We start from the raw sequence: 19,747 nt of genomic DNA, 5'->3' as shown, positions 1-19,747 counted from the left end.
CAAAGAAGGCTCGTGTTGTGGGCAGAATTTTCCTGATTTTCCAGCAACTTTCCAGCCAAAACACAAAGTGAAAATAGGTATATGGCAGAACTGTATAGAGGACCAGCGCGACCTAGTGGAAAGAGCACGGGCCTGGGAGTCGGAGGACCAGGGTCCTAATCCCAACTCCAGCACTTTTCTGCTTTGTGACCTTGGGCAAGTCACCTTCTGGTCCTCAGTTACCTCATTTGTAAAATGGAGATTAAGACTGTGAGCCCCTTGTAGGACAGATAGCGTCTAACCTGATTATCTGGCATCTACCCCAGTGCTTAGTACAGCGACCGGCAGATAGTAAGCGCTTGACAAACACAATTAAAAAAAGAATAACTTAATGAACTATGACATTGATTGGTTAGGTATATTTTCTTGCAAACTGCCAATTCTGCTTTAGTGCACTGAATACAGCATAAAAATAAAAGCTGGACTTGACTCTCTTGAGACAAGGCATTTTGCATCTGAATTTTGAATGAGAGGATGCGAGCTAGAAAGAGCCTTGGCATAAAGTGAGACTGGAGTGCCAACCCTCACTAAAGCAAGCTGGATCAAACCAGACAGCTGAATGTTTATTAATATTAATTGTGATATTTGTTTAATGCTTTCTATGTGTCAAGAGGTGGGGTAGCTACAAGATAATCGGTTTGGTCACAGTCTCTGTACCGCAGTGGCCTCACAGTATAAGAGGAAGAGAAGATATTTAAATTTAAGTGACTTGATTAAGGGCACAGAACTGGCAGGTGGACCAGGGATTAGCAACCCGTGTCCTGATTCCCAGTGCTGTGTTGTCCACTAGGCCATGCTTGTCTGCTCTGAACACATCACTGCACTTTCCCTGCCTAATCCCAGTTTTGCCACTTGCCTGCTTTGTGACCTTCGGCAGGTCACTTCACTTCTCTGTGCCTCAGATATCTGTAATAATAATGATAGAATTTGTTAAGCGCTTACATTGTGTCAAACACTGCTCTAAGTGCTGGGGTAGATATAAGTTAATCAGGTTGGACACAGTCCACGTCCCACGCAGGGCTCACAGTCTTAATCCCCGTGTGATAGATTAGGTAACAGAGGCCGAGAGAAGGGAAGTGACTTGCCCAAGGTCACACAGCAGACAAGAGGCCGAACCGGGATTAGAACCCAGGTCCCTCTGACTCCCAGGCCCGTGGTCTATCCACTAGACCATGCTGCTTTCCCCATCTTTAAAACAACGATTAAGACTATGAGCCCCAGGTGAGGCCTGGACTGTGTCCAAACTGATTAGCTTGCATCTATCCCAATGTTTAGTACAGTGCCTCCTACTACTCCTCCTCCTACAGTGCCTAAGTCCTTAACAAATACCATTATATATATTAAAAAAAAGGACTTTATCTTTCCTGGATAATAGAACATGGGAAGGAAGTTGACCCTTACAACCCTATACAGCCTTCCCTCTCACTCGGAGCCCGCAAAAGTAAAAATCTTTATCAAAAGAAAGAGAAAAAAACGACTCAACACAAAGCAAAAGGAAATGAAGAGAAACCCACCAATGAATTTCAAATTGGTGGGATGATATTTGGGCATTGTTCTTAGGACAGTTCCAATGTACTGACAGAATTATTTCAATTATAATGAAAGGCTGTCCTCCACAACGGCTACTGCTCTATTCTAAGGTTTCAGGCCCTTACATACAAATACACAAAAATCCACGACCGGTATCTATTCAGCAGACTCCAATGACTCCTCTCAGCTAACGACTGTTCTGTCTTAAACAGTCATGCCAGAAGTTATTAGAAAGAACAGCTGCCCTACTTGATATTCGCCATCCTGGCTATAGATGCACACCCTTCCTAACGTCCTTAACTTCTCTAATCTCCAATTAGGTATCATTAGCCTTCTCCAGATAAAAGATGTAACAGCAAAACCAACAGGTGGTGGCCGGTTAAAAAACAGCCTGACCTAGTGGAAAGGATACAGGTTGAGAGTCGGGGGATCTGGGTTCTAATCTATTACCGTGACACATGCCGAATGTGGGTCCTTGGGCAAGTCATTTAACCTCTCTGTGCCTCAGCTTTTTCATCTGTAAAACAGAGATTTTATATTTGTTCTGCCTTCCCCTTGGGCGACGACTCTCATGTGAGACTGGGACTGTGTCTGATCTATTGTATCCACCCCCAGTCTCATTGGCATTTAGCAAGCAATTAACAAAATTCGCTATAATTATTATTATTGTTAGTATTATCATTATTGTCATCATCATCATCACTGGAGTGTGAGTGAAGAAAGGAGTGGAGGATTGGCTTTTTCCCTCCTCTTATTGATCGGCCTGCCCCCTCAGCACTGACAAGGAGATACGGAAGGCTTTCCTGAGCATAGAACACAGCTGTATGAACAGCTTTTCCTTCTCCTCCCTTTCCTGTTCGGCCTGCCTTCTACAGGCCCAGAGCCCTAGGGGCAGATTTATGGACCTCTTATTTTCTGTTACTTTGCCTTCAAAGTGGCCAGGGCAAGTGACCTGGTGTGTTGTGGGTCAGTTCCCACAGGTCTCCTCAAGATGCCATCATCACATTCACCTCTTTCTCTACCTCCCATCCCCTCCAGTGACACACACACACACACCCTAAGGAGACACACAAGCACCTGCATAAAGAGAGACACATACAGGGAACATGCACACAGTCGCCCTCGATTAGGGCCCAGGAGATCTCAGGCAATGAAAACCACCACCCATACGGTGGATACACCTATAGGGATGGACACTCATACATGGACACAAAGCTCAGAATGGCATAGAGGGGAATATGTTCACATTCACACCCACAGAGAAAAAACTCATAGAACATTCCTAGAACAGCTTGACAAAGATGCACATTCAACAAGCTGCAGGAAAAAAAACCACAGGCAAGTGGTAGGGAGATACTACCAAGAGAAAAAAATAGGGAGAGAGGATGGGAAACTCAAAAGGGAGAATGATAGCACATCTACTATGGAACCAAAGAGGAAAACTGTATTTTCTGAAACTTCTGGCTGAAGTAGAGTAACTCAAGAAATAAGGGTTTCTTATCAGAGCCAGAGTTCTCCCATTTGGTCCTTAGGATAGTGATCATTTAAAGAAGAAAGGGTTCCAGAGAGAAAAATGAAGTCTGGGGGACGCAGGAAAAGCAGCAGGTACATACTTGTCTTATGCCGGCAAAGAGTTCTCACAAAATTAGGCACCTTCCCTCAGAAACAAAATAATTAATGAAGTACTCCTATCCTTCAAATATGAAAGATACTAAGGTGGGTTGGGGAAACCCTAATTCTTAAAGGAATCCTCCCAACCCATTCTGCATCTCTCTGATTTGCTCCTTTTATTCTCCCTCTCTAGACTGTAAATTTGTGGCGGGGAGGAAACGTGACTGTTTTCTGTTGTATTGTACTCTCTCAAGCACTCAGTACAGTGTTCTGCACACAGTAAGTGCTCAATAAATATGATTGAACGGATGAATTCACCGCCCCCCAGCCCCACAGCACTTTCATACATATCTGCAATTTACTTTATTAATGTGTCTCCCCCTCTAGACTGTAAGCTCGTGTGGACACAGGGAATGTGTCTGTTTATTATTATTTGTAATCTCCCTCGCATTTAGTACAGTGCTCTACACACAGTAGGCACTCAATAAGTATCACTGACTGAATCAGGGCACAGACTTCATCAAAAATTGGAGATTAAAGATGACCAAATTATTTCAAGTCTCCAGGAAAGGGTTGGCACTCGATTTGGATCTGGAAACAAAGCTTTGGGTTCTTTCCTTTGTCCCTGCTCTCTTTCCAAATGTAGAATGACTTTTCTCAGAGAAGACCATGGTGTCCTTGAAAAGCTAAACACAAATATTTTCAACATGGACAGAGTAAAATAAAGCCTAAAGGATTAAGGACTGAGAAGTTAGCGTTAGCCAAATATATATAAAAAAATACTGGATCTGTCTTTCCCAATCACATCCAAACTGCTACAGCTTGAAACTAGTTTAGAAAACACTAGGACATCTGTTGTCCTTCTGAAAAGGGACTTTCCACAGAGAAACAAATATCAAGTTGAGTTTCTTATTTTAATCACGAAAGACTTTCTATTTCTAAAATTAGTAGGTCTGGAAGCTGGGACTCACGAATACAAGCCTACTTCATGATATATTGGGCTTACGGTCCTAGAAAATATGATTATATTCTGAGTAATTGTACCATGGGGTATGTTTTCCCCTGGACTTACAGACTTAAATTAAGATCTGTTCCAGAACCAACAGAAAAATTATATGAATATTTTACATTATAGACTTCAAAATTAAACATCACAAAATCACCATTTAATCTCTATATAAGAGTAACTCAAAGTATAATCACAACTAAACAAGGAATTTTAAGAACCTCTTCAAGAGGCTGCAGGAGCAAAGGTCAGTTCTGCTGTCTGGTAGTGATTTTTCAATTTTTCAACTTCTCCTGCCTCCAAAAGCCACGTAAAAGAATATTAGAAAGAACGGTTGTCTCACTCGATATTCACCCTCACGGTTACAGATTTGGGCACTCACTAATATCCTTAGTTTTCCCTCTAATTACCCATTAAGTACCTGTCAAAGGATTTAGCCTACCCACTGATCTAAAGAAAAGCTGCTGCAGCATATCCCAGAGCAAGCCCATTTCTTTTTGAAGAATCGGTCCAATTTGGTTCAACAACAGACACATGCCTGCCCACAAGGAGCTCACGGTCTACAGGGGGAGCTCACAATCTAATACCTTCCTTTGGTTCTACGAATCCATATAAATAGGATTCTTCTGGACTAGAATAATAATGTTGCTGTTTGTTAAGCACTTACTATGTGCAGAGCACTGTTCTAAGCGCTGGGGCAGATACTGGGTAATCAGTTTGTCCCACGTGAGGCTCACAGATAATCCCCATTTTACAGATGTGGTAACTGAGGCACAGAGAAGTTAAGTGACTTGCCCACGGTCACACAGCTGACAAGTGGCAGAGCCGGGAGTCGAACCCATGACCTCTGATTCCGAAGCCCACGCTCTTTTCACTGAGCCACATTAGAAAGTAGACAGCAGGTTCACAGGGATGTCTCAGGCTTGACTTTTCGCTTGGTCATAAATAAAATCCCTTCAGTAGAGAACAAAATTCCAATTCCCAGCCTTTCATTAAGTCTTTCAGGATGGAAGGATTAGAGGTTGGAAAACTGCTCCTCCCTTTCTCTCTCCACTTAGTAGATACTTCTACTTAAACCTTTACTCATAGAAGAAGAACAAGAATACTGCCATTTTCACCAGTTGATCCCCCTCAGGATGGGGACCATATCTAATTAATAATAATGTTGGTATTTGTTAAGCGCTTACTATGTGCTGAGCACTGTTCTAAGCGCTGGAGTAGACACAGGGGAGTCAGGTTGTCCCACGTGGGGCTCACAGTCTTAATCCCCATTTTACAGATGAGGTAACTGAGGCACAGAGAAGTTAAGTGACTTGCCCACAGTCACACAGCTGACAAGTGGCAGAGCTCTTTACCACTGCTCATTTTCTTTCTGTGCTCAGTACAGTGCTTTGTACACGGAAAGTACTTAATAAATACTATTACTTCATCTACTGAACGTAACTGAAACTATCTGGGAACTGTCACTTTTTTCAAGTTCGATAGTCACAAAGATGACCGAACTGGAATGTATACGGCTTAAACCATGAAGCTCACGTTCAGCTGGAAGCTCATTGCTTTTATGGAAATCAACCCGATATGTTTCTTTAATAATTAAAAGATCATAAGCTCTTTGTAGACAGGGAACATTTCCGCCAACTCTGTTGCATTGAGCTCTCCAAAGCGCCTGGTGCAGTGCTCTGCACATAGTAAGCACTTAAAAAATATCACGGATTGTTTAAAATTGAAGCTCCGGGGCAATTTTGTCAATAGCTTGTTAAATACCAGATTTTTTTAGCTCAACAGTTTGCTTGACAGAGGTTGGACAGATTTCCTGAAAAAAACAACCAAGTGATTTCTAAATGTGTATTATTCAACTGTGGCAACATGGGAATTCACTTGCAAATCTGAAGGAAAGCAACTCTTTCATTCATTCAATCGTATTTACTGAGTGCTTATTGTGCAGAGAGGACTGTAACGATAATAATAATAATGTTGGTATTTGTTAAGCGCTTACTATGTGCAGAGCACTGTTCTAAGCGCTGGGGTAGACACGGGGGCATCAGGTTGTCCCACGTGGGGCTCACAGTCTTAATCCCCATTTTACGGATGAGGTATCTGAGGCACAGAGAAGTTAAGTGACTTGCCCACAGTCACACAGCTGACAAGTGGCAGAGCCGAGATTCGAACCCATGACCTCTGACTCCAAAGCCTGGGCTCTTTCCGCCAGGCCAGTCTGCTCCTCTGTACTAAGCGCTTGGAAAGTACAACTCTTTCCTCACACCTCTGTGTTATGGAGCCATGTTGAAAACATATCTAGTTCCCTTCTCAATTAGCATGATTTACATCCAGGGGACATCAAAAAAATGTGTACAGAGTTTAAAACAGGTTAAGAAAATACTCTTGCTTTCAACAATTCAACTTCTAATGAAGGTAGCCAATTTTAGAGGAATGCCACAAGTAAAATAAAGTGTATGTTGAGTTGGTTTCCAGCACAGCCCCCTTTCTGTAGAGCCGTCCCCATCTGATTTACTGATGCGGCATTCAGAGCAGGATGCCCAAATTAAATAATCAAATTCAGCAAAGTTCTTAGGACTTCTGGGTGTTACTATTCTCGTGCCTTTGAAACTTTATGAACAGTTTACTTGTTGAACTTCAAAATGAAGTCAAGCTTTGTCTATAATTTGAGTGGGGGGGGGGGGGGGGATTATGATGGGGTGGGCCGAAACAGCACAGATAGCAAAATGGGCTGAGAATCCAAACCACCCATTTTAGCCCCAAAGCTGATTTTTTTTTCATTTACTACCAAGGACTGGAGACAATTCATCAACAATGGTATTTATTAAATGTTTACCGTGTGCAGAACACCATACTAGCCTGTAAACCTGTTGTGGACAGGTAATATCTACTCTCCTAAGCACTTAGTACAGTGCTCTGCACACAGTAGGTGCTCAATAAATACAACTGACTGAACTGACTGAGGCAAAGGGAAAGTGATTTTCAAGATTAAAAGACTATCAAGTGCAACAATCTGCCCCTGAGTGACTAAGGTTGACTGTACCATGATCTTAAATTTACTGGAGAGAAAGTGGTTATTCTGCCCCTGACAAAGAAAAGAAATTATCTGGTTTCAAGGGCAATGGATGCAAGCAATATCCCACTGTCCTGTTGGTTCATAGCTCTCTGCAATGCAATCTATCCCCCTCCCCGCAACCCAGAACCTCACTGAAATATAGCGAATGGGAAAGATGCCATTTTCACCGTTATTATTATTATTGTAGCTGTTAAGCACTTACTACATTTCAAGCCCTTTTCTAAGCACTGGAGCAGATACAAGTTAATCGGGTTGGACACAGTCCCTGTCCCATATGGGGCTCATTTCACACTATTGGACAAAACTGAAGTAAAGAGAATAAATAAAATAAGAGCTGTTAAGCACTCTATTGTCAATCTCCCTGGAGTGAACTTACTGATATACCATTTAAAACCCCTGGCTCAATTGCAATTCCGTGGCTCAGTGGAAAGAGCACGGGCTTTGGAGTCAGGGCTCATGAGTTCGAATCCCAGCTCTGCCACTTGTCGGCTGTGTGACCGTGGGCAAGTCACTTAACTTCTCCGTGCCTCAGTTCCCTCATCTGTAAAATGGGGATTAAGACTGTGAGCCCCACGTTGGACAACCTGATTCCCCTATGTCTACCCCAGCGCTTAGAACAGTGCTCGGCACATAGTAAGCGCTTAACAAATACCAACATTATTATTAAATGGACAGAGGTTTGATTCCATAGTTCGGCCTTTGTACATCCCAAATGCCCCTTGAGCACTTCTTTGCCATGTAAAAAGCAGCAGCAAGGCCTAGTGGATAGAGAACGGGACTGGATGTCAGAAGGACCTGAGTTCTAATCTTGATTCCTTCATTTGTCTACTGTGCAAGTCACTTCACTTCTCTGTGCCTCAGTTACCTCATCTGTAAAATGGAGATTATGACGGGGGGCCCTCGGACATGGACTCTGTCAACGTTGAGTAATTTGCATCTACACTAGCACTTAATACAGTGCCTGGCACAGAGTAAATGCATAACAAATACCAATTTTTAAAAATGTAATATAATGGAAAGAGCCTGGGCCTGGGAGTCAGAAGGACCTGGGTTCTAATCCCAGCTCTGCCACATTTCTGCTGTGGGACCTTGAGCAAATCACTTCACTTCTCTGTGCCTCAGTTACTCATCCGGCAAATGGGAATTACGAGTATGAGCCCCATGTGGGACTGTGTCCAAACTGATTAACTTGCATCTAACCCAGTGCACAGAACAGTGCTTGGCATATAGTAAGCACTTAACAAGTACCATCATTATTATTATTACCAGTCAGAAAAGGCCTCTTGGAGGAGATGTCCCTTCAAATAAGGCTTTGAAGGGGGGTAGGGTAATTGTCTGTCAGATTTGAAGAGGGAAGGCATTACAGAACGGCATAGAGCATTATGAGAAGCAGCGTGGCTCAGTGGAAAGAGCACGGGCTTTAGAGTCAGAGGTCATGAGTTCGAATCCCAGCTCTGCCACTTGTCAGCTGTGTGACTGTGGGCGAGTCACTTAACTTCTCTGTGCCTCAGTTACCTCATCTATAAAATGGGGATTAAGACTGTGAGCCCCACGTGGGACATCCTGATTCCCGTGTCTACCCCAGAGCTTAGAACAGTGCTCGGCACATAGTAAGCGCTTAACAAATACCAACATTATTATTATTATTATTATTATTACAGGCCAAAGGCAAGACTGGGCTACGGGGTCAATGTAAAGCAGGATCGAGGAACAATGAGAAGATTGGCATTAGGGGAGCGAAGTGTACGGGCTGGGTTGTAGCAGGATAGCAGCAAGATGCGATAGACGGGGGCAAGGTGACTGAGTGCTCTGAAGCCAACGGTGAGGAGTTTTTGTTTGATATGCATGTGGATGGGCAACCACTGGAGTTTCTTGAGGAGTGGGGAAACATGTCTTGAATGTTTGCCCAGAAAAATGATCCGGAGAGAAGAGTGAAGTATGGACTGGAGTAGGGAGAGACAGGAGGCTGGGAGGTCAGAGAGGAGGCCGGTACAGTAGTCGAGGCAGGATAGGATAAGTGACTATATTAACGAGGTAGCAGTTTGGATGAAGAAGAAAGCGTGGATTTTAGCGACGTTTTGAAGTTGGAACCTACAGGAGTTAAGTGATGGATTGAATATGTGGGTTGAATGAGAGAGAGGAGTCAAAGATAACACCAAGGTTATGCACTTGTGAGACATGAAGGATGATTATTATTGGTGCCGTCTACATTGATGGGTCAGTGAGGAGGAGGACAGGGTCTGGGTGGAATAACCATTTCAGCCCAGATGAAATGCTTGTGAAACATTATCATCTGGGGAAATCACCGGCTGATCACTACACAGTCAGTATTTCCAAATCAGTTCTCCTGACTCTTCCTCAGCATTATTTCACGAGTCTTCCCTTTCCTCTCCACTGACTCCACCCAAGTACTCCTTGTCCTTTCACGCCTCCATCTTTGCCCTATTTTTACCTTTTTTCCCCTCCATTCTGCCTCCCACCCGGGCTTGTACTTGCCTCTCTACCCCTCTTAACTTTACTCTCTACTCACAGAGAGCACCTGAGGATTGCCCCGGCAGCTGCACCAAGCCCTATGGTCATACAAACCCAATCTCTTGGTTATTTGTGGAGGGCAGAAAGGGGCTTAATCCTGGAAAATGCTATTCTAAGATATCCTGGGGCCAGCATTACCAGAGAGAATAATAGTGGTATGTGTTAAACACTTACTATGTGCTAGGCACTGTATTACACGCTGGGGTAGATACAAGTTGCAGAGGTTGGACAGAGCCCCTGTTCCACTTGGAGCTACCAGTCTTAATCCCCATTTTACAGATGAGGTACTGAGGCGTAGAATAGCATATTTTGGACGTATCATCAGGACAACCAATTCGCTGGAGAAACATTAATGCTAGGAAAAGTCCAAGGAAAATATGGAAGAGGCAGACCGGCAGTTACATAGATATAAACCACAACAACGATAACAGAAGAGTTGCTAACGAAGTTATAGATTATGGCAGATGATTCTGGATTCAGGACATTCTGGAGAAAATACGTCCAAAAAGTCACTATGAATCGGAAATGATTCGATGGCAATTGAGTCCCTGACCATAACGGGTCTACAGTCTAGAGGGCGAGACAGACATTAACATAAATAATTTATAATACATAATTTAAAGAAATGTATAAAATTGCTGTGGGGTTGAAGGTGGGGTAAATATCAAATGTCCAAAGGTCACAGATCCAAATACACAGATGACGCAGAAGGGAGAGTGAGCCAGGGGAAAGAGGGGTTAATCGGGGAAGGCTTCTGGGAGACGTGACCTTAATAAGTCTTGGAAGGTGGAGAGCGTGGTGGTTTGGAATATACGGAGCAGAAGTGGATTTCAGGCTAGGGAGAGAACATGTGAAAGGGGTTGGCGGTGCGACAGATGAGATCCAGGCACAGTGAGTAAACTGGTGCAAGAGGAGTGAAGTGTGCAGGATAGATTATGTGTGTGTGTATATACACATATTTGTTGCCAAACTGTACTTTCCAAGTGCTTAGTACAGTGCTCTGCACAAAGTAAGTGCTCAATAAATATGACTGAATGAACTACAGTAGGAGATCAGTGGAGTAAGACAGGAGGGAGTGAGCTGACAGTGCTTTAAAGCCAATAGCAAGGCATTTCTGTTTGATGTGGACATGGATGGGCAATCACTGGAGGTTGCTGAGGACTGGGGAAACATGGACAGAATGATTTTTTAGAAAAATGATCCGTGCAGCAGTGAATTATGGACTGGAGTGGGGAGAGACAGAAAGCAAGGAAGTCAGCGATGAGGCTGATGCAGTAGGCAAGGTGGGACAGGATAAGTGATTGGATCAGCGTGGTACCAGTTGGAACAGAGATGAAACAGCAGATTTTAGCAATGTTGTGACGGTAGAACCGACAGCATTTGGTGACACTATGTGGGTGGAATGAGAAAGATGAGTCGAGGACAATGCCTGTGAGATAGGGATGATGGTGGTACTGTCTACGGTGATGGGAAAGGCAGGTGAGGACAGGGTTTGGGTAGGAAGATGAAGAGTTCAGTTCTGGACATGTTTAGTTTGAGGTGTCAGTGGGACATTCAGGTAGAGATACCCTGAAGGCAGGAGGAAATCAAGACTGCAGTGAATGAGGGAGATGAGGGCTGAAGATGTAGATTTGTGAATCACCCAAACAGAGATGGTAGTTGAACCCATAGGAACGAATAAGTTATCCAAGGAAGTAGGTGTAGATGGAGAACAGAAGGGGGCCCAGAACTGAGCCTAAAACAATCTCCACTGTCAGAGGTTGGGAGACAGAAGACGAGCCTGCAAAACAGATTGAGAAGGAGCGGTCAGAGGGATAAAAGGAGAACAGAGAGAGGACAGTGTCGGCGAAGCCATAGTTCTATAAAGTTTCAAGGAGAAGGGGTGGTTTACAGTGTCAAAGACAGCTGAGAGATCTAGGAGGATTAGGACAGAGTAGAGATCGTCAGATTTGGTTAGAAGAAGCGCACTGGTGACTTTAGAGAGGGCTGTTTCTGTGGAGTGAAGGGGGCAGAAGCCAGATTGGAGGGAAATGAGGAGAGAATTGGAGGAGAGGAAGTGGAGACAACGGGTGTAGTAAACAACTCCCTCAAAGAGCTTGGAGAGGAAAGGTAGGAGGGAGATGGGGCGATAACTGGATGGAACCAAGGGGTCGAGGGAAGGTTTCTTTTTTTTTAGGCTAGGGGATACGTAAGCACATTTGAAAGCAGTGGGGAAGACATCACTGGAAAGACTGTGTCCAACCTAATTAGCTTATATGTACCCCAGCATTTAGCACAGTGTCTGGGACATAGGAAGTGTATAATGTATCCCTTAAAAAAGGAGAGAGAAGAGAAAAAGTGTGCCTGATCATAGGAGCAGTTTTTAAAGCTCTGCTGCTTACAGCTTTTTACTCATGCTCTCTTCTCAGCTTTGGAACGCCAGCTCACCAGACAGAGAAATGCTTCCTGCAGGCAAGAATGAACAATCTCTCCCAATTACAGAGCCATGTGTGGGCTACGAGCAATTTTCCTAACATAAAAGGAAAAAGGGAATTTGCTATCCATATATTAACAAGCTAAAACAAGCCAACCTGCAGATGGAAGGGATCAAAGTGTCTATCTGAGTCACCTCAAAATTAATCCCCTCCAGGAATGTTTTTCTCTCACTGTTGTTGTATGAGTGTATGTGTGCAAAAGCAAGACTTAAGGTATGCACCTACGTCTTTCATACAAATGATATTCCCCAGAAAAAACCACACCCTACTCCTTGAAGGGGAAAAAAAACTTTGAATACTTTGGTGTTCTGACTATATACACAGCCCCAAACACTACACACCCTCAAACATATCAACTGGCGTTAGAGGAGAACTATTCTAAATGGACCACCTTGTTCTACTGACACCTTAAGCGAATATAAATTGAATACGGGTGTGGTGTGACAAACAACTTATGTACATCTTTATACTCTACTGCTTCCTCCCACCTGTTATTTTAGTGCTGAAAATCTAGCTGACTAGATTGTCAACAGCCTCTCGGGGTCACACCTGGAGAGTTTCCAGTACTCTATCAGTCTCGGCTACAGGAAGGAGAGTCAAGCAGAGACCTACCCATGCCATTCCTGGCTTGGCCCGTGGCAAGCGAGTGGAAGGCAATCTGCTACAAGTCAAGTCAAAACTCACCTGTGCTGGGCAGCAGCGGCACGGGAGAGAGTCGAGGACAGAGACTCGAGTTTACTGCACGGAAGGAGGCGATGGTAAACCAGTTCTGTATTTTCACCCAGAAAACTCTACGGACACATGACCAGAACGATTGCAGAGAGAAAAACTGGGCAATCTGGGAGAGATGTGTCCGTGGTGTTGCTATGGGTTGGAAACGAAACGACTCGACACCTTAGGACAAGATGAGATTGTCAACTCCTTGAGGGCAGGGATCACGCTGACTAAATCTATTGTATTCTCCCAAGATAATAATAATAATGTTGGTATTTGTTAAGCGCTTACTGCGTGCAGAGCACTGTTCTAAGCACTGGGGTAGATACAGGGGAATGAGGTTGCCCCACGTGAGGCTCACAGTCTTCACCCCCATTTTCATTCATTCATTCATTCAATAGTATTTATTGAGCGCTTACTATGTGCAGAGCACTGTACTAAGCGCTTGGGATGAACAAGTCGGCAACAGATAGAGACAGTCCCTGCCGTTTGACGGGCTTACAGTCTAATCGGGGGAGACGGACAGACAAGAACAATGGCACTAAACAGCGTCAAGGGGAAGAACATCTCGTAAAAACAATGGCAACTAAATAGAATCGAGGCGATGTACAATTCATTAACAAAATAAATAGGGTAACGAAAATATATACAGTTGAGCGGACGAGTACAGTGCTGTGGGGATGGGAAGGGAGAGGTGGAGGAGCAGAGGGAAAAGGGGAAATGAGGCTTTAGCTGCGGAGAGGTAAAGGGGGGATGGCAGAGGGAGTAGAGGGGGAAGAGGAGCTCAGTCTGGGAAGGCCTCTTGGAGGAGGTGATTTTTAAGTAAGGTTTTGAAGAGGGAAAGAGAATCAGTTTGGCGGAGGTGAGGAGGGAGGGCGTTCCAGGACCGCGGGAGGACGTGACCCAGGGGTCGACGGCGGGATAGGCGAGACCGAGGGACGGCGAGGAGGTGGGCGGCGGAGGAGCGGAGCGTGCGGGGTGGGCGGTAGAAAGAGAGAAGGGAGGAGAGGTAGGAAGGGGCAAGGTGATGGAGAGCCTTGAAGCCTAGAGTGAGGAGTTTTTGTTTGGAGCGGAGGTCGATAGGCAACCACTGGAGTTGTTTAAGAAGGGGAGTGACATGCCCAGATCGTTTCTGCAGGAAGATGAGCCGGGCAGCGGAGTGAAGAATAGACCGGAGCGGGGCGAGAGAGGAGGAAGGGAGGTCAGAGAGAAGGCTGACACAGTAGTCTAGCCGGGATATAACGAGAGCCCGTAATAGTAAGGTAGCCGTTTGGGTGGAGAGGAAAGGGCGGATCTTGGCGATATTGTAGAGGTGAAACCGGCAGGTCTTGGTAACGGATAGGATGCGTGGGGTGAACGAGAGGGACGAGTCAAGGATGACACCGAGATTGCGGGCCTGCGGGACGGGAAGGATGGTCGTGCCATCCACGGTGACGGAGAAGTCTGGGAGCGGACCGGGCTTGGGAGGGAAGATGAGGAGCTCAGTCTTGCTCATGTTGAGTTTTAGGTGGCGGGCCGACATCCAGGCGGAGACGTCCCGGAGGCAGGAGGAGATGCGAGCCTGAAGGGAGGGGGAGAGGACAGGGGCGGAGATGTAGATCTGAGTGTCATCAGCGTAGAGATGGTAGTCAAAGCCGTGAGAGCGGATGAGTTCACCGAGGGAGTGAGTGTAAATGGAGAACAGAAGAGGGCCAAGAACTGACCCTTGAGGAACTCCAACAGTTAAAGGATGGGAGGGGGAGGAGGCTCCAGCGTAGGAGACCGAGAATGATCGGCCAGAGAGGTAAGAGGAGAACCAGGAGAGGACAGAGTCCGTGAAGCCAAGGTGAGATAAGGTATGGAGGAGGAGGGGATGGTCGACAGTGTCAAAGGCAGCAGAGAGGTCAAGGAGGATCAGAATGGAGTAGGAGCCATTGGATTTGGCAAGAAGGAGGTCACGGGTGACCTTAGAGAGAGCAGTCTCGGTAGAGTGGAGGGGACGGAAGCCAGATTGGAGGGGGTCTAGGAGAGAATGGGAGTTAAGGAATTCTAGGCATCGATTGTAGACGACTCGTTCTAAGATTTTGGAAAGGAAGGGTAGTAGGGAGATAGGACGATAACTGGAGGGGGAAGTGGGGTCAAGAGCGGGTTTTTTTTAGGATGGGGGAGACGTGGGCGTGTTTGAAGGCAGAGGGGAAGGAGCCCTTGGAGATTGAGTGGTTAAAAATAGAAGTTAAGGAAGGGAGGAGGGCAGGGGCGATGGTTTTAAGAAGGTGAGAGGGAATGGGGTCCGAGGCGCAGGTGGAGGGGGTGGCACTTGCGAGGAGGGAGGAGATCTCCTCTGAGGATACTGCAGGGAAGGATGGGAAAGTAGGGGAGGGGGTCGTTGGGGGGGAGGGGAGAGGCGGAGGGGTGACTTTGGGGAGCTCAGACCTGATCGTGTTGATTTTCGTGAGGAAATAGGTGGCCAGATCATTAGGGGTGAGAGATGGGGGAGGGGGAGGAACAGGGGACCTAAGGAGAGAGTTAAAGGTCCGGAACAATCGGCGGGGGTGACGGGCATGGGTGTTGATGAGGGAGGAGAAGAAGCTTTGCCTGGCGGAGGAGAGGGCAGAGTTAAGGCAGGAAAGGATAAATTTGAAGTGTGTGAGGTCGGCTTGGTGCTTGGACTTTCGCCAGCGGCGCTCGGCAGCTCGAGCATAGGAGCGTAGGAGGCGGACGGAGGAGGTGATCCGGGGCTGTGGGTTAGTGGAGCGAGAGCGGCGGAGGGAAAGGGGGGCGAGAGAGTCGAGATGAGTAGAGAGGGTGGAGTCGAGAGCGGAGACCTGATCGTCGAGAGTGGGAAGAGAGGACAGGGCGGCAAGGTGAGGAGAGATGCTATTGGAAAGACGGATGGGATCGAGAGAGCGGAGGTCTCTGTGGGGCCGTAGCGAAGATTTTACAGATGAGGGAACTGAGGCACAGAGTAGTGAAGTGACTTGCCCAGTCACACAGCTGACAAGGGGCAGAGTTGGGATTCGAACCCATGACCTCTGTCTCCCAAGCCCAGGCTCTTTCCATTGAGCCACGCTGCTTCCCTGAGCCACACTGCTTCCCAGCCACACACTGGCAAGCGCGCAGTGAATGTTCAGTCAATCACAGGTGCTTACCATGTGCAGAGCACTATAAATTGTGGTATTTGTTAAGCGCTTATTATGTGCAAAGCACTGTTCTAAGCACTGGGGGATACAAGGTGATCAGGTTGTGCCACGTGGGGCTCACAGTTTTAATCCCCATTTGACAGATGAGGTAACTGAGGCACAGAGAAGTTAAGTGACTTGCCCAAGGTCACACAGCTGACAAATGGCGGAGCCGGCATTAGAACCCGTGACCTCTGACTCTCAAGCCCGCATTCTTTCCACTGAGCCACGCTGCTTCTCTATACTAAGCGTTTGGGAAAGTACAAAACAATAGAGTTGGTAGACAGGATCGCAGCTCACAAGGAGCTTACACTGTACTGGGGGAGACAGACCTAAAAATAAATTATGGATAGGGGAAATTACAGTAGCATATAAACATATGTTCAAAAAATGCTATGCGGATGGGGTGAGTGAGTATCAAAGTGATGGAGTACAGCCAAGTGCGTAGTCAACGCACTGACTGATTGCAAAATACTCCTTTTATACTAAAAGCCCATGAACCTTAGTTTCTGATCACATGCATCCCAATCACTGTTCACTGTATTAAAATATGCTCCTTAAGTTTTCCAATCTCCTCAAATCCTTTGCTGGAGATTCCATTCAATCATCCCTCCTGACTGCTACTAACCAGGATGGTTTACCTGTTCATTCATTTAATGGTATTTATTAAGCACTTACTGTGTGCAGAGCACTGTAGTAAGCACTCGGAAAGTACAATTTGGCAAGAAATAATGACAAACCCTACCCAACAACGGGCTTCAGTTTGTTTCTCTCTAGATTCACTAATCCACCTTTGAAGGGCTTTGCTCCGCCTTCCCAGATTGCATGTGCCCCATTTCAGTTCACGAGAAGGATATTAATGATGACGGTATTTGTTAAGCACTTACTATGTGTCGAGCGCTGGGGTGGATACAAGCTAAACTGGTTGGACAGAGCCCTGTCCTACATGGGGTTCACGGTCTTAATCCCCATTTGACAGATAACAGGCACAGAGATATTAAGTGACTTGCCCAAGGTCACATAGCAGACAGGTGGCGGAGCTGGGATTAGAACCCAGGTCCTTCTGACTCCCAGGCTCGGGCTGTATCCACTAGATCATGCTGCTCCAGTTGCTTCCACAACTGCTTGGTTTTCCTGCTGTCATGTGCTCTCTTGAAAGCTTCCTCTTAGGAAGCTGGGCTGTGATGAGTTTGGCTTCGAGGACGGAAGACTGGCAGGAGTATCTTGTAACTGAGGTTGAGTCTCACGGGTCATCACCCTTCTCAGGTTCAGATCTCCAAGACAAAGAGAGAGAGAAGTATGTACAGAGAAGCAGTGTGGCCTAATGGATAGACCACAGGCTTGGGAGTCAAAAGGACCTGGATTCTAATGCGGCTCTGCCACTTGTCTGCTGTGTGACCTTGGGCAAGTAATTCAACTTCTCTGTGCCTCAGCTCCCTCAACTGAAAAATGGGAATTAAGACTGTGAGCCCTATGTGGGACAGGGAATGTGCCCAGCTCAATTACCTTGTATATACCCAGCGCTTAGAACAATGCCTGGCACATAATAAGCACTTAAATACCATTATTATTATTATATAGAATAATTGTGGTATTTGTTAAACACTTACCAGCACTATAGCTTTGCTGCTTAATGTTCTGATATCATCATCCGCTGCCTAGCAATCTCCCAAATCGCTAGCCTTCTGGATTTGGTTTTCTACTGCTTGGTCTATCCCTGCATTGTCAGTACTGTCAACTGCCAAGGCAGAAGATTTCTGGGTCAACATCTCGCTCTCTGTGGCCAACAAACACCTTTGGTTGAGTGGAAGGGTGGATGGTATCCCTGAGGAACGCTGGTATACCATCTGAGATTTCTTCAGGCTTACTGTCATTCCAGGGCACAGAATCTTAGACATTAAAGAGATGGTCCCTAACGTCAAGGAGTACAAACTCTAAGAGAAAAAAATTCATGTTTAGATCTATTTGGCTCAAGTCTAGCTGGAAATGCTAGGACCTAGAGGGGTTATACCAAAGCCCAAATAAAGCTATTGGTTTTTTTCTGATCTTTTAGTAACATAAATCACTCCATCATTACTTGCAAAATAACACCTATATTACATTTGACTTGCAAAATGCCTAGTTTGGACAGTTCGCCTGACACCAAATCAAATGCTCAATGAGAATTTTATGATCCACCATTTGCTGCTCTTGGTCACATCCCATAACTGGTGAAACTGGAATGTTCCCTGTTTCTCCCAAATGTTCCATGTTGCCAAAATCCATTAGAACCAGAGTTCACAGAGCAAATGAAATGCCATTAATTCTGTTGCTCATCATATTTTTCACCTTCACCTCTTTCTCCTAGATTTTCCAGTTTTCCCACATTTCCAGTTTCATATTCCCAGTTCACCCGGATTTGCTTTCTATTCCTGTTTGTCCCATGGTTACCTTTTCTCCTTCTGTAGACTCTACAAACACAATAAAGCAGCCAGGAAGTGTCTGTACCCTGAGGCCACAACGTGCCACTGGAGATGGACACAATGAATAATGTCTTGGGTCAGCATGACCTTTAACTTCTGAAGTGAACAGTCTGGATTTCTGTCAACTGGTTGGGTAAAAATCCTCATGTAAACATCCTGGAGAAAAAAAAAATCCTTTCCACGCCAAATAAAAATAACTCAATTGCTTTCAGCCCATCCATATTTAATTTGTCAGAAGCATTTAGTTGAAGTCGTAACGATGAGTGTCAAGGATAAGAATGCTTTCATGATCTTCAAAAACATCCAGTGAGACCCTCTGTAATTACCACAACATACTCAGGGAATAAGATCACTGGAACTTTCCCAGGCGCTTAGGACAGTGTTCGGCACATAATGAATGCTCAATGAATATCCCTGATTGGCGTCCATGAATTAGAGGAATAACATCATGTTGTGTATTTCTGTATAATCTTTGAATACAAGAGCTCAAAATTCATTTATTACATCATGAAGCTGTAGAACAGGGACCATGTCTAATTCTCACCTGTGTAGTCTTTCCTAGCGCTCAGTACAAGGTTCTGCTTATACTGTGTGATCTTTCCAATACCCTGGATTCTTATATGGCAAGTATTATTCATTCAATAGTATTTATTGAGTGCTTACTATGTGCTTGGAGTGTACAATTTGGCAACAGATAAAGACAATCCCTGCCCAATAACAGGCTCACAGTCTAAGTATTACTGTGTGTAGGGTGGGTCAATTGAACCCAGAGAGTCCAGAAGGACTTTTAATCAGTCAGAGGGTATTAAATACAAAAATAGGAAGGAAAACCTCTCCCATCAACACCCTGGTTCCTCCCTTACTCACAAAATTTGGAAAACGGAGCAATAAACTGCCTAGATTATTTTAGGATTATGTTCAGTCAGAGAAGAAGCAGTATAATTTGAAATATGCTCGAAAAGTACGACATTAGTTGGGAAATGGACAGACCAGTATTTGGCAAGAAATTCTACTTAAGGTTGCTGGAGCAAAATTGCCAGATTGCCAAAAGGCTAATGATCCAGGTGCCTTGACTGACAACCTTGGGGCTGGAGCACCCACCATCTGCAACTTATATCTCAGAGCAAGAGAAGGAGGAAAAGCCCCGT

At 45.3% G+C, this 19,747-nt stretch overlaps 1 protein-coding gene and 1 non-coding gene across 6 annotated transcripts in view; one reads left to right on the top strand and one right to left on the bottom strand.

The window, feature by feature from the left end:
• Positions 1–19,747, bottom strand: part of TNS3 (tensin 3) — a 343,445-nt gene that overhangs the window by 296,957 nt on the left and 26,741 nt on the right. The window lies entirely within an intron of this gene.
• On the top strand, positions 12,797–12,934 carry LOC114811465. Its single transcript, XR_003759168.1, has one exon. It is a non-coding gene; the product is annotated as a small nucleolar RNA SNORA7 (small nucleolar RNA).

The sequence above is a fragment of the Ornithorhynchus anatinus genome, chromosome 4 (genome assembly GCF_004115215.2).
Source record: "Ornithorhynchus anatinus isolate Pmale09 chromosome 4, mOrnAna1.pri.v4, whole genome shotgun sequence".
Classification (NCBI taxonomy): Eukaryota; Metazoa; Chordata; class Mammalia; order Monotremata; family Ornithorhynchidae; genus Ornithorhynchus; species Ornithorhynchus anatinus.
The sequence above is the reverse complement of the archived record's forward strand: the minus strand, read 5'-3'. Positions and strand labels throughout refer to the sequence as shown.